We start from the raw sequence: 14,182 nt of genomic DNA, 5'->3' as shown, positions 1-14,182 counted from the left end.
TTCCTTCACTCTTTTTTGTTTTTTCTCTTTTGTGTCTTTTGGATTTAATCTGTTATTCTCAGGTTTACTCAGGCTGGGTCTAGTGTCCTTGGGTCCTGCTTTATTCAGGTGAATCTTTTTACTAATTAATAGATGTATGTCGGGATTGAGTTTCAGTTCATGATGGGTGTTGGTGATGGAGACATAACACTGAAAAACTCCTAAATGAAACATTTACATAATTGTAAGCCGAGACTAAAAAATTGAGAGTTGGACGTGGTCTTGGTCTCGTCTTGGTCTCGACTGACTTTGGTCTCGGTCTTGGTCTCAGTCTTGCGTTCTCAAATCGACGTAGTGTTCGGGAGATTTGGAGTCAACCATCAGCGGAGTGGGGGGGTGGCTTACTGGGCTTAAGCCCGGGTCATTTTTTCAGAAGCATGGGGTCTTTTGGAGTGTAATTTGTTAGTTAGATGCCTGACTGACAACTGTATAAAACAAAAACAACACATGAAGCGCAGAGCGCACCGTCGTAAATTCCCGTTAATTTTGGTATGGTCCGAGCTCAGGCACTAGGCGACTGAGCACAGCACACATGTGAGCGAGGGGGGAGAAGCTGCTGCTTGCGAGTTTGCTGCAGACAGAGGAGAGCTTAAGTTTGACCAGGTACCAAAGCAAATCATTCATACTGTACAAATAATGTAAATATGACGGTGTATCACAAAAGATTCATATCAAACTGATCACTTGACCCATATTACGTTACTTGCTCTTCGAGTGAATCAACAAATGGCGAAATGAAAAGCCGAACAACAACAATGCTGTTTTCATTTCATGTTTTCAGTTGTTACCCTCCACGGCTACACAAAGCACTCTAAATCGGTTTCAGTTATGTACTGATGAACACAACAATGGACATAAGGAGCTTCTTTCAAAGAAAAAACTCAGGTAGATGTTATTTTATATATTATGCTTTGTATGTCGTTCAGTATATTTCTATGCAAAACAAGAGGAATTTCAATACACAGCAGTATATTCACAGTTGAAACCAGATATTTACATACACTTTAGGGAGAAAACATAAAAACTTTCTTTTTTACTGTTAAACATCAATTTCGTTCCCATTTCTCTACTGCAGAAGGGAATTTTTTTCTTGGTCTGCAACCTTGCAGTCCATTCCTGTGCAGAGTTCTAATGATTGTCTTTGAGACTACAATTCCTGACTTGTCTTGTTCTGGGGTCTATAGATGCATTTTTCACTATTTTTTTCCCAGAGTCTCTGAAATCTTTCACTTCATACCTCTGTCAGGCTTGTTCTGTCCCATGTGGCTCTCTTTAAATATCTTGATGATACTTCTCACTCCAGTTCCCAACACTTGGAAATGCTGTTATAACTTTGTACATCCATCTCCTGCTTTGTGAGCATCAACGATTCTTTATCTTAAGTCTGAACTGATTTAGTTTGTTTTTGCCATGGTACTTTTTCAAGTGACAGCTCAAACTTTTGCTTAGGTTTTTATATTGTGTCTAAATTGAAAGATAACCCTCAGCTGTAAATAGATTTTATTAGCTTTGGGCATTGCAAAATTAAAGCACATCATTACACAGCACCAGTTTGTTCAATGGCTCAATAAAAAAGTCAGTTATTTGTGGGCTAACAATTTTGACACTGGTAATTTTTGTTTTATTCTGAAATGTTTTTTTCTGTTATTGTGTACAAGTAGAAATAATTGATCCTCTCTAAAGAAAACTGTGATTTTGATCAATCAGGGACAACTTGAGTATCTTGCCCAAGTATATTTGGCACATGAAGTGAAGGAGCAGAGGTTCAACACATTGACCTTGGATTAAAATTCAACCTGCTCTATCAGCTGAGCTACAACTGTGTGGTGACTGGTAAAACTAAATCCTTCACCACCTCTAGATTTGATGTTGCTATTTGTCTCGCTTCAAAAATTAGCAGCAGGGCAAACATGTATCTCTGTAGGTCTGTTGTTAACTGAAGTTACAGACATGGACTAAATTCATCTACAGCTTAACGGCAGGGACAATTATGAACACACCGCAGCTAGAATGACTTTAATTAAGACATATAAATGTTATCTAAGTGCTAAGTTTAACATAAGAAGGCAGTGGATGCCAAATGTGACTAAAACTCATAAGATTTATTTATTTATTTTTAATAAAAAAATACAGCACCCAGGTTTTGTATGTCGATCCACACAAAGGAGGTTTTGTTAAATGGCATCTGACTGGGATAGTGAACGGACAAAACAGAGTTTGCCAGCACTAGTGTTTAAGCAAATGATTTAAATAAGTAATTACAATGCACCATTTTAGTAAAATACAGGCAGTCACCTGCACTTAATTTAATAGCAACTGTGTCAAATCTGTCTTTTGCTGGGGCTAATTGATACCTGCTGCAAATACAATCAGCAGGACCACAATGGAGCTCTAATTGTCAGATGTCAGAAATCATCATGTATATATAGAAAAGAAAATCAACATAGTACAAAGAGACCCCATGCTTGAAGCCTTGTTTTGTTTGTTTCCCCCCCATTCTGCCCTTCCGGAGATGTAACCACAGCACATTGTTGCTCAAATTCCAGACTATTTGTTTAACTATGCTAAACGTTGAGTCCAGCTTTGTGGCCATGGAGCTGGCTTACCTTTGAAAACCATGAAAACCACAGTTTAAGGTAGATTTCTACAGATAGATGTAGAAATAATCTTTCAGACAGCAAAGCTATGCATGGCCCCCCCCAACACAGCAGATAAGTCAGCAATAAGCTAACGTTTACCTCTTTCTGCAAATATCCTCCTTGCAGTGTAGGGAGATATGGTTGGAGTGATGATATAAATTATTTACACAGAGTAAAACATCAAAACACTTTGCTAATGACTGAGGCAACAGGTGCAGAGCGGCTGCGAAGGTCATTTTTTGATGTGATTACATTTTAAAATTTATACTCCCAACATCAAAAAGCCTCAATCAGCACTCCATCTGGCAGCGATGCAGCAAATCAACCAATCACAATTAGCGTACGAGTCATTAGGTTCATGAAAGTGTGTGTCATCTTGTTCCCCTTGTTACTGCTAATATGAAAACCCCCTTTTGGAAGATGCTAACTTTTGCTGAAGGTATGACTGAGCAGGATGCTAATAAGGACAAGATGGCTTGCCTTCTTTAGGGTTGTTGTAAAAGCATCAGGGCCCTGCACTCAGTCTGTCTCCCAACACCTCAGCTCTTCCTTCGTGAGAGACGGCAGATCTAATGGGAGCCAATGGTTAATGCATGAGAGACCGTACTTTAGACTAATGGCTCCTGCAAAGTGCAAAATGAGGGCACATGAGGAGAAAGAGCAGTAACAGGCAGAAAAAGGGGGGAAAAAGTTAGCCAGTAAAAGTTCTTTTTAAAAACAGACCACTGACACACAAGACATTAGAAATGATGTAGCCATGTTCTCTGAATTACATTTGTATTTTCACATTGGGGGCCAGGTTCTGTCATAGTTCACAATCCCAAATTTCATATTTTCAGTTGAATAAAACAGCCAAAGTGGTTTGAAAATCCTTGTTTTTAGTTGGAAACCAAAAACAGAAAGGACAAAAAGCAAACTGGGATCATCTTATTATTTTAAACAGAAATCACCCGAGAAAAAATAATCTTATAATGTTGGAATTTGAGACCTGCTTTCTTCCTTGGTTTTCTCCTGACCAATATGACAAATAACGTTTGCCATGGGCATGTGACAGCTGGGTGAAGTGTAAGCATTATCTAGATTTGATTTGTATCTTGGTGGTTGTTTGGTGTCTATTTAGGAGTTTTAACTTTTTATAAGATCATTTGAGTTTGTTATATGTCACCTGGTGCAGCTTTGCTCCCGTTTTTATTTATTTTTCATAATTTGAGGTTTTCTAAATTCCAGCTTCACAGGGTGGTTGTTTCAATATACAGTCCTTAAACAGTGCTTAGACTTCCACCCAATATCATATTTATGTAACAGCTCCTCTAAATTGACAATACTGATAATTAATGGTGGTAAGTTTCTGTAATGGTTAATCCACCATTTTGCACAAGCTCCTTAACTGAAATAGTTCAAATGCTAAAATGAAATTATTGTTATTAATAAGAGTTTTTCAAATTTACTGTTTTACAAAAAAGCTACAAAAAATAAATCAGAGCATGTTATCATTTTTTGATTAACACACCAAATTACAGTCATGCACTTGCATTCTTCTACAGAAAACTTAGTTTTAGTGGTTGTGTGTTATGCTTGATTATTTTGTATTGCCAGTGTGTCGGCTCAAATCTGGGTATAAAATGTGTGAATTCAGTTTAGCCTAATAAACAACAACATATGATTTATTTTTAGTTTTAAAGAAGTTTTTGACAAATTTCTAAAATATTTGTTTTCTTGTTTTCATGATAGATGTTCAAACAAACTGGTTAAGCACTGTACCAGTACTACCTATACAAGCGATAATTAATAATGAAAAATGCATATCACATAACAAATGGGCGTATGATCATATAAAATAGCGTTAAGATTAAAGACTTACTTTCATCACTCTCTGGAAAGCTCTTAGGTAGCTGCTGTGTTAAACTCTGCTACTCACAGAGATGTCTGTGCTGTGTGCATGGTCTGAATAAACAACTTAAGTTTGCTGCTCTGTTTCAAGTAACAATTTTACCATTTGCTTTATTTAAGGTATTCATGGATTATGGTCTTTACATTTAAAAAGACAGTTTCTGGGTGTTTTTAAACATCTGCTGTATGTTTTGTTGGTGATTCTGGTAGCTGGAAGTTTGCAGTGTGTTCTGATTTCATATGTGTTTAACATCTGCCCTTCAGTCACTCAGTTCATATTATCCCTTCACCAAACCTCTTCATCCATGAAGCACTGCATAATCTCCTTTCTTTAAAATTCACAGTATTGTCATTCTTATGAATGCACCACCATAATCATGCTGTGAAAATCTCATATTCTCATAGTCGTACTTGTAGAAGTTCAGGGTCATTGTACATCCCAGTATTCATTAAGTCTGTCCAGTCTTTCATCAAGGATACTTAGAAAGGTTTTACTTCTGACTCTGGCCATTCCGAGGTCTGTACCATGCAGCAGCCACCCCTCTGGCCCTGCCCCTCAAATGTGGGGTGAATGAGAGGCCGGAAGACATACATAGTGTCAGTACACCAATCTACTGGGTGTCCTCAAAGGTTTCACATATCTCAGGGCTGAAATTAGGTGCCGCTGTCGAGGACTGTGCCACATCTATAGAGGTAACAGATAATAAGGAGTGGGTGTCTGACAGATGACCTGCATTAAAACTGTGTTGCAGCCGTACAGTCAGAAAATGACTGTGTATGATGGGTGTGGTGGGGGTTGAGCAGGGGTGGAGGAAATATTCATGACTCACTCAGTAAATGACTTCAAGGAAACCTTTTTGCACAGCGGCATTTATCAAGTGTTAATGAACAGCAGAAAGGGTACAAATGCAAATGAGGAGACTGGGAATGGAGAAAGAGAGACAGATGGAAAGATGGTGAGTAAGAGAGAGGGAGGGAAAGGGGGGGGGGGAGAGAAAACTATCATCACTGTGATGAATGAGGGTGGTGGCAGAAGACCCGCAGGCGATCACTCAGTCACTGAGACAGGCTTCTGTGGCCCTAACTTCATTATCATGACACAGTCACATCAACACACTCCTACAGATAAGAGCACGGGAGAACTCAGCTCTAGAAAGGATCAGTTAAACTGGTCGGGGTTCAGTGGTTTGTCACAGATAGAGAGGATGGCTCTGCTCTATTCAGGCTTTAGAAGCCTGTCAAAGCTTCTACTCTACTCTCTGAGAATTATGACAGTGTGAACTGGGTTACTGAGTTTTCAGTTTCCAAAATTATTAACCTACTTTGTCCTACAATTATATGAATATTTCTTTGTTTGGAAAACTGGGGGTATCTGAAATACTAACGTTAAATATACATAGGCCAAGAGATCTATAAGAAAGCTTAAGTCATGTGATATAGAAGAATTTCACAAAAAGTACACCCTTAACATATTCATAGGAATTAAGAGGGGGCTGTTAATCACATGAACTTGATTAACTGATTAACTGATATCAGCAAATGTGAGAACACCTATAAAGCAGACGTTCTGGCAGTTTTTTGATCTGGAATATTCAGGTGTATATTAACCCAATGACACAATATTTCCAGGAGTGAACATTCCTGCAAATTCATCTCAAGCTCAGACCGTGCATTGTTTAGAGAAATTTCAAAAATCCCAAGAGCTACATCTCAGCTACATCTTCAGTAAGCATGCTAAAGCTCATAGTTTAGGACACGAGACAAAGACTGACCAAGTATGGCTGGTTTGGTTGCCGGGTGAAAGCCCCTTCTCTCTACGAAGAGCCGCATGGCTTAAGTTTTCTAAAGTTACATCTGAATTACATTGACACAAGATTTTTGGAGCCATGCTCTTTGGACAGACAAGACCAAAGTAGAGATGTTTGGTCCTAATGCACAGCGCCATGATTGACATAAACTGAGCACAGCATATCAGCACAAACATCTCATGCCAGCAGTCAGGGACACTAGTGTATAGAATAGAATAGAATAGAATAGAATAGAATTCAACTTTATTGTCATTGCACATGCACAGGTACAGGGCAACGAAATGCAGTTTGCATCCATCCAGAAAGTGCTTTAGCCGTGATATAGATATATTACAATATATATTAGCAATAATATAGATAAGTAAGTATATTACAGAAATGGGTCTATTATGGTATGTTATAATGTACATGGTATGAAGTATGTTATGTACAGGCTGTAGTGAGTACAAGCTATGTACAGGCTATGAACAGGATATAAATATGAAATAAAAACTATACAGAAATGTGAACTATACAAGTTATAAACAGTTGTAGGATTAAAAATTATCGTATGTACAGAATGATATTTACACAGAACTATACAGTAGTGCAGTTAGGATAAGTGAGATATGTGGATAATTGTGATAGTGATAAAGTGCTAGTGGTTGTGGGTGTGTGTATGTTCAGTCCATGAGTTTAATGTGGGTCAGATGTCAGGAGGCAGAGTTCAGGAGTCTGACAGCTGTGGGGAAGAAGCTGTTCCGGTACCTGGTGGTCTTAGTCCGGAGGCTACTGTAGCGCCTCCCAGAGGGCAGGAGGGTGAAGAGTCCATGTGATGGGTGACTGGGGTCTCTGATGATTTTCCCAGCCCTTTTCAGACACCGCTTCCTGTAGATGTCCTTTATGGCAGGAAGTGGTGCTCCGGCGATGCGCTGGGCAGTTTTCACGACCCTCTGCAACGCCTTCCGGTCCCAGGCAGAGCAGTTCCTGTACCAGACTGTTATACAGTTGGTCAGGATGCTTTCGATGGTGCAGCGATAGAAGTTCACCAGGATGTCTGAGGACTTCCTCAGAGTCCTCAAGGAGAAGAGGCGCTGGTGAGCCTTCTTGACCAGCTTGGAGCAGTTGGTCGTCCAGGTGAGATCCTCGGAGATGTGGACTCCCAGGAACTTGAAGCTGCTCACACGCTCCACAGCCGTCCCCTTAATGTGGATGGGTGGATGTGGGTCAGCATTCCTCCTGTAGTCCACGATGAGCTCCTTAGTCTTCTCAGCGTTAAGCAGCAGGTTGTTTGTGTCGCACCACTCAGCCAGACGATCCACCTACTCCCTGTAGGCGGTCTCATCGTTGTCGCTGATGAGGCCAATCACCGTGGTGTCATCTGCAAACTTAATGATGGTGTTAGAACCATCAGCAGGTCTGCAGTCGTGGGTGAAGAGGGAGTAGAGGAAAGGGCTCATCACACAGCCTTGTGGTACACCGGTGTTCATTGTGATTGTAGATGAGCAGCGGTTATCCAGTCGGACATGTTGGGGGCGGTTGGTCAGGAAGTCCAGTAACCATTCTCAGATGAGGGAACTGATGCCCAGGTCTGTCAGTTTCCTGATGAGTTGTGAGGGGAGGATTGTATTGAACGCTGAACTGAAGTCTATAAACAGCATTCTGGTGTAGGTGTTGTTGTTGTCCAGGTGTGAGAGGACAGAGTGCAGTGCGATGGAGATTGCATCCTCTGTGCTCCTGTTCTGGCGGTATGCGAATTGGTGGGGGTCCAGGGTGGGGGGGGAGACAGGATTTGAAGTGTGCTAAGACCAGCTGCTCTAAGCACTTAGTGATGATGGGGGTGAGTGCTACTGGGCGGTAGTCATTGAGGCTAGATGGGTTGGAGTTTTTGGGTATCGGGACGATGGAGGTGGATTTGAAGCAGGCCGGTACCACAGCGTGGGCCAAGGACAGGTTGAATATGTCTGTCAAGACTCCTGCAAGCTCCTCAGAACACGCTCTGAGAACACGCCCGGGGATGCCATCAGGACCTGCAGCCTTGTGGACATTGCATGGGTGGTGAATCGGGTTTGTTTTGCAATCGCAGGATCTGGTTTTGCAATCACTTAGTCAACCATGTGTTCCGATGTATACCAAAGTGTTCTGAAGTCAAATGTGAAGCTGTCTATCTGACCGCTAGAGCTGGTCTGAAAGTGAGTTATGCAACAGAACAGTGATCTCAAGCACACTCAGCAAATCTACAACAGAATGGCTGAAAAAGAAAAAAAAATCAAGGTGTTGCAATAACCCAGTCCAAGTCCATACCTCAAACTAATTGAAATGCTGTGAGTGTATAAGAGTGTATACCCAAAAGCCCACAACACTGTAAGGAAGAGTGGCCCAAGATTCCTTCACAATGATGTAAGAGACAGATGAAGTCATACAGAAAACAATGTCTTGTTTTGCTCCTAAAAATAGGGTGCACTTAATTTTACTCAGGACTGGATGTCCTATAAAAACTTTCTTTTCCACATGATTATAGGTTGAATTTGTTTTCCACAATGAATTCCTTTTTGTAGAGACAAAGGGTTAAGTGTCAGTGTTTTTATACTATACTTAGAGAAGTGATTTATGTGGTCAATCTGTAACTATTTTGCTTAAAGATGATTGGATTTTGAAACAAAGTTACTACTCAGGATATATAGAAGGCATTTTAAACACCATTTTGCCATATAATCTCTGTGTAAAATTACTGGGGTATGTGAATAAATGGTAGCATATTTACATATCCATAATTCCGTTTTCATCAGGTGTCTAGCCATTTAATGACTGCAAGTACACAATGTTCTCTGCTCTGAGCTCCATTTTCTTCTCAAATTTACATATTTCTTGCTTGGCACGTAGTGCTGGTTATCCCAGTGACTTGGTGAGCTGCCTGGTTTTGTTCTACATCCACCAACCAAACGGACCGTTCAGCTCAACCGAAAGGACCACTCATTAGTGTTTACTTCTTGAGGCATGACTGGCACAGATGGACACTTTCTTCTGCAGCATGACAGGGTTGATGAGTGGAGATTCCTACAAAACACAGCTAACTGTAGCTGCTGTTTTAGATTTACTTTTTGTGTTTTTGCCCATTAAGGATTGTGGCTGAGATGGTCAAGTGCCTTTTGTTTCATGAGACTTAGGAGAAGGCAAACATCATTAGTGGGTAAGCCAATCCCAAACAATCAGGATGGATAAGTAGCACAAGAAAGGAAACACACAATGAACCAATCAAATTGCATTTGTGGTCTTTTTACATTACTTTACCACCCTGTTAAACTTCATATGAGAATCCTCATGCATGGTTCTATATAATTTTATTTTTGCTTTTAAATTAAACACAACATGCTTACACAAAATCAACCGAGAACAATTACCACATTTAGCATTTGTGAACTTATAAGCATGAAAAGAAAAAAAGAAAGGGAAAAAAAGAAGAAAAAATTATAGCAATATTAACTAAATAAAGAGTAAAATAAAGTAAGAAAATTCACGCGGAGTGTGAGGCATGAATTATGATCAGTTAATTTTTAAGAATTCTAGAAATGGTTGCCAAATCATACAAAAACTCGCCAGTTTCATGCATGGTTCTTTGTGGTTGATTTGTAATTGACAGGTTCTAAAAAATTTGCTCCAATTAAACTGATTTGTGTTTTGTTTCCAAAGCTGCTCTCTGCCCACATTTTTCTTTAAATTATGGCAGACAACATGACTTTGCAGTTTCATATTGCTCAGAAAAAAAGCTGGGATCCAGTTTGCAGGGTACAGGGATACTTTGTATTTGTTATTGGCCATGAGACCGCTCCATATTCCATATCAACCCATGCAGAACAGTTTCACTTGGCGTCCTTCAAAGAATCTAGTGCCAGCAAACAAGCCCTTATGCCTTGAACCATGGTATTTATCATAATTGGAATTCATATCCAATTTTGTACCAGTTGTTTCATCTTTGTCAATTTTGTCCCTGGGTTAATTTTGCCTTACATTGATTCCCATCCTCCTGGGCGATTTGCAGCAATCTGTGTCTGATTACACCCTGTGTGATTGATGAGGTGCTGTGGCCTCCTATGCCTTTGGTCTTGCAGTGTAACCGACACAGGTGCTACCGCATTATGTAAAGACACCGCACAGCGTTTAAAATGGTGACCACTTGTCTGAGCATCATTATAAATTCAAAAGCTTTACGTGGCTTGTGAAGTGTGCTCAGTGTGACCAACAGGGATGGCTTGGCGAAGCTTTAATCAATGGAAACTGCAATCTTGCTAATGCTTTGTGTTTTTTTATGGAAACAGAACACACATAAATGTGATGAGTGGAATAGTTTCCATGGTGGATAGCAAAGCTGTGAATTGTGATCCCAAAGATGCATTTTATCGTTAATTGAAATGTGGGAGGTGGGAATATAAAAGGTCCATATCAAATATTTATGCCGTGAATTAGCCTCTTTTCAAATGTGAATGAGATCATTACATAAAATATGCATGAGAGGATAGGTCATTAGGAAGCAACTTAGACCATTTTTAGCATACTAGGAGAATACAGTGAAACAGAGATGCTCAGAGCAAATCATTACTGGAAACAAATTGTAGTGAACATAGGAAGATACCATCGATTCATTAAAGTTTAACATGTAATATGTGTATGTATTTATTGAAACTGTATTCTGCTGTTATTTAATCTTTGACACAAAGCCCGTGAGATTTCATTCACACCCACCTACCAAATGACAGTAGGTACTAATACCAGATAAGTGCTCCTCAAACGATGGACATCTGAGGAAAGTAAGAAAAAGGTCATCTCAGAAAATGTACTTCTCATGAAGCCAATATTCCACTGATACCACACAGCTGACTGTCAGGGGAAGAAAATGTGTCACTGGTGTTTAGAGCAGGTGATTTTTCTAATTGTTTAGAATATTCAAGCAACTCAAGTACAAGCCCGATTATGAAAAGTAAAGGCAGAATGCAATGATTCATGAATCACACATTGTTATATGAGGTGATGGCATATTCACATGACATTAAAATTACAGATGCCAATTTAGCATTTTTTTAAATAGTACTGCTCCTGAATTTGATCTATCTGATGCAAAAAGGGCTGTTGATTAAAAAAAAGGCAAAATTACATTAATCATTGAGTTTCGATTGTCTCTTTTTTATGGTGGAGGTGGAGTCATGAACATTGACCTTAACTGAGACATGTGAGGCCTGCAGTTCTCTGGATGTTGTTCTGGGGTCTTTTGTGACCTCTTAGACGAGTTGTTGCTGCGCTCTTGGGGTAATTCCAGACAACTCCTGGGAAGGGCCATGTAGGTTAATTGTGAACACCTTAGTTTATTTTACATATATTTTTTGTGTTTACACACACACACACACACACACACACACACACACACATATATATATATATATATATATATTAAAAAAAAAACACCCAGCACGCCCCTGCGGGCGGTTTATCCTTCAAGCTCGGGTCCTCTACCAGAGGCTTGGGAGCTTGAGGTCCCATGCAGTATCTTAGCTGTTCTCAGGACTGCGCTCTTCTGGACAGAGATCTCCGATGTTGTTCCCGGGATCTGCTGGAGCCACTTGCCTAGCTTGGGAGTCACCGCACCTAGTGCTCCGATTACCACGGGGACCACCGTTACCTTCACCCTCCACATCCTCTTGAGCTCTTCTCTGAGCCCTTGGTATTTCTCCAGCTTCTCGTGTTCCTTCTTCCTGATATTGCTGTCATTCGGACCATATATATATATATATATATATATATATATATATATATATATATATATATATATATATATATATATATATGATTGACTGAAAGGCTGTCTGCCATCCCTAAGGCCATGCCACCAGCTGGGCTTTAAAACAGTAAACAAGTTCACTATGCTAAAACTGACTAAATTCTGTAGAGAATTTAGTCAGGTGCTTCTAGGTATTCTGCAAGCAAGACATAAAAACAATGACTGCTCAGCTGGCTTTAAGGTCACAACAGCAACCCCAAGAGGCCCGAGGCACTCTGATGTGAGTTGAAAGTCCTTTATTAAAGCACGAGGGACCAATGTCTTTCAGTTGCCCTGACAAAGAGCCTCCTGAGTCCCAATACAGTGGTTCCTCAAACTTCAATAAAAGCCTATTACAGAGCAGTGCCACAGATCTCTTGGGATTTCCAACCACAGGGTCAGGGGCTAAATGTAAGTTGAGCAGGGTTTATCTCTATAATCCTGCTCTTGGTTTCCATCCTGTGGTGTACCCAGACAATTTTGTAATAAAATGAAAGGTATTAACTATGGAGTTAATCTCATATGTATAACATGGGTCTGCAGATCTGCTAACAATGATGATAGAGGACTCTTAAATCAAGGTGATCCTCTCTGGCTCACGGACACTTGTGCAGTAACTGTGGGTTGAGGGTGACGTGACCTCACTGAGTAATGCCCTGGTGTCATGTCCTACATCGTGAGGTTAAGGTTCTTAAAGTCAGCTTTTCTTCATGCAATTAATAATAAACTGTTTTTATTTAATCTACACATTCACTACATTTAACCTTAATGAAAACACTTCATGTGATGTTTTCTGTTAAAGGGAAAATTCAGCTCAAAGCTTGATTATGATGTTAGAAAATCATTACTTTGATGGGCCTTAAGTGGATGTTTTGCACTTCTGCTTATTTTCTGTCATATATAACAACAATTAGATGATGGTAGATGTTAATACTAAACAAGGGCATTTAAAAAACATTTTAAAAGCATTTTTTTAAATATATGAAAAATCAATATCAACATATGAGAAATTAAATTTAGAAAAATAACTCTAAACTAACGTTGGCCTGAACAGACCAGAATGTAATGCACCACCAACATGTTGATGTACTGTTGTTGGTGAGCATGTTAAAATAACTGTTGTGTTTTTAGGCAGTTACAAAAAATTCTCACTCTCCACTTCCAAATTGACATCCCTCACATGACTACACTACTGTAACCCACTCACTCTATTCATGCAAAAGCAATCACCACATTTCCCAGCTTTAGTTAATTCAAAGTGCCACTACCAGAAATCTCACCATCTCTAATGAAGGATTAGATTCTACATCACCAATTCCAATTTCATTACACCACAGACCAAGGTATTTTAGAGTAGATTTTAAGATTCCAGTTATTGCTTTATAAGGTCCAGATGGGACAGGTCTCAGAGCAGATCCATTAATGTTTAATCCCATGTGTGGCTAAGTGTAGGCTGAGATCCTCAGGTAGGTCTTGTGAGAGGTTCCGAGATCTAAACTTAACAGCAGAGATGATCCTTCCTTAAGAATTCTCTGTCTCATTTGCTTTTCAAAAAAATCTTTGCCATAATTCTTGGCAGTATATGTGTACCAGTTCATTCTATATTTGCAGTTCTTACTGACCGCACATACAGACTGAACAAACAGCAAATCACATAACCGTCAGACAGCATTTAGAGTAACTGATGGAAAACTGGAATTGTTTCCAAAAAAACGATGAACTTATCAACCTCACTCCCCCGCTTTGTTTATAAAAAACATTTTTTACTTTCTTCCCACTGTCCAAAACTAAATCTGCTGAAGCTTTTTTAATGTATTCTGTTGCTCAACTATATGGTTATTATGCTTTGACTTTTTTTCATCAATTGTAATATTTTACCTGATTAAGCCTTTAATTTCTTTATTGACATATTTTCTCTCTCAATATGGATGCAAAAAGACCACCGCCTTCTGATATAGTTTATTATATTTTTCATTTTACGTTCATGTTAATGGTAGTAAATATTATTGTTTGCCTTG

This window comes from Oreochromis aureus, linkage group 17 (genome assembly GCF_013358895.1).
Source record: "Oreochromis aureus strain Israel breed Guangdong linkage group 17, ZZ_aureus, whole genome shotgun sequence".
NCBI classification, from domain to species: Eukaryota; Metazoa; Chordata; class Actinopteri; order Cichliformes; family Cichlidae; genus Oreochromis; species Oreochromis aureus.
This window is presented reverse-complemented; position numbering follows the sequence as displayed.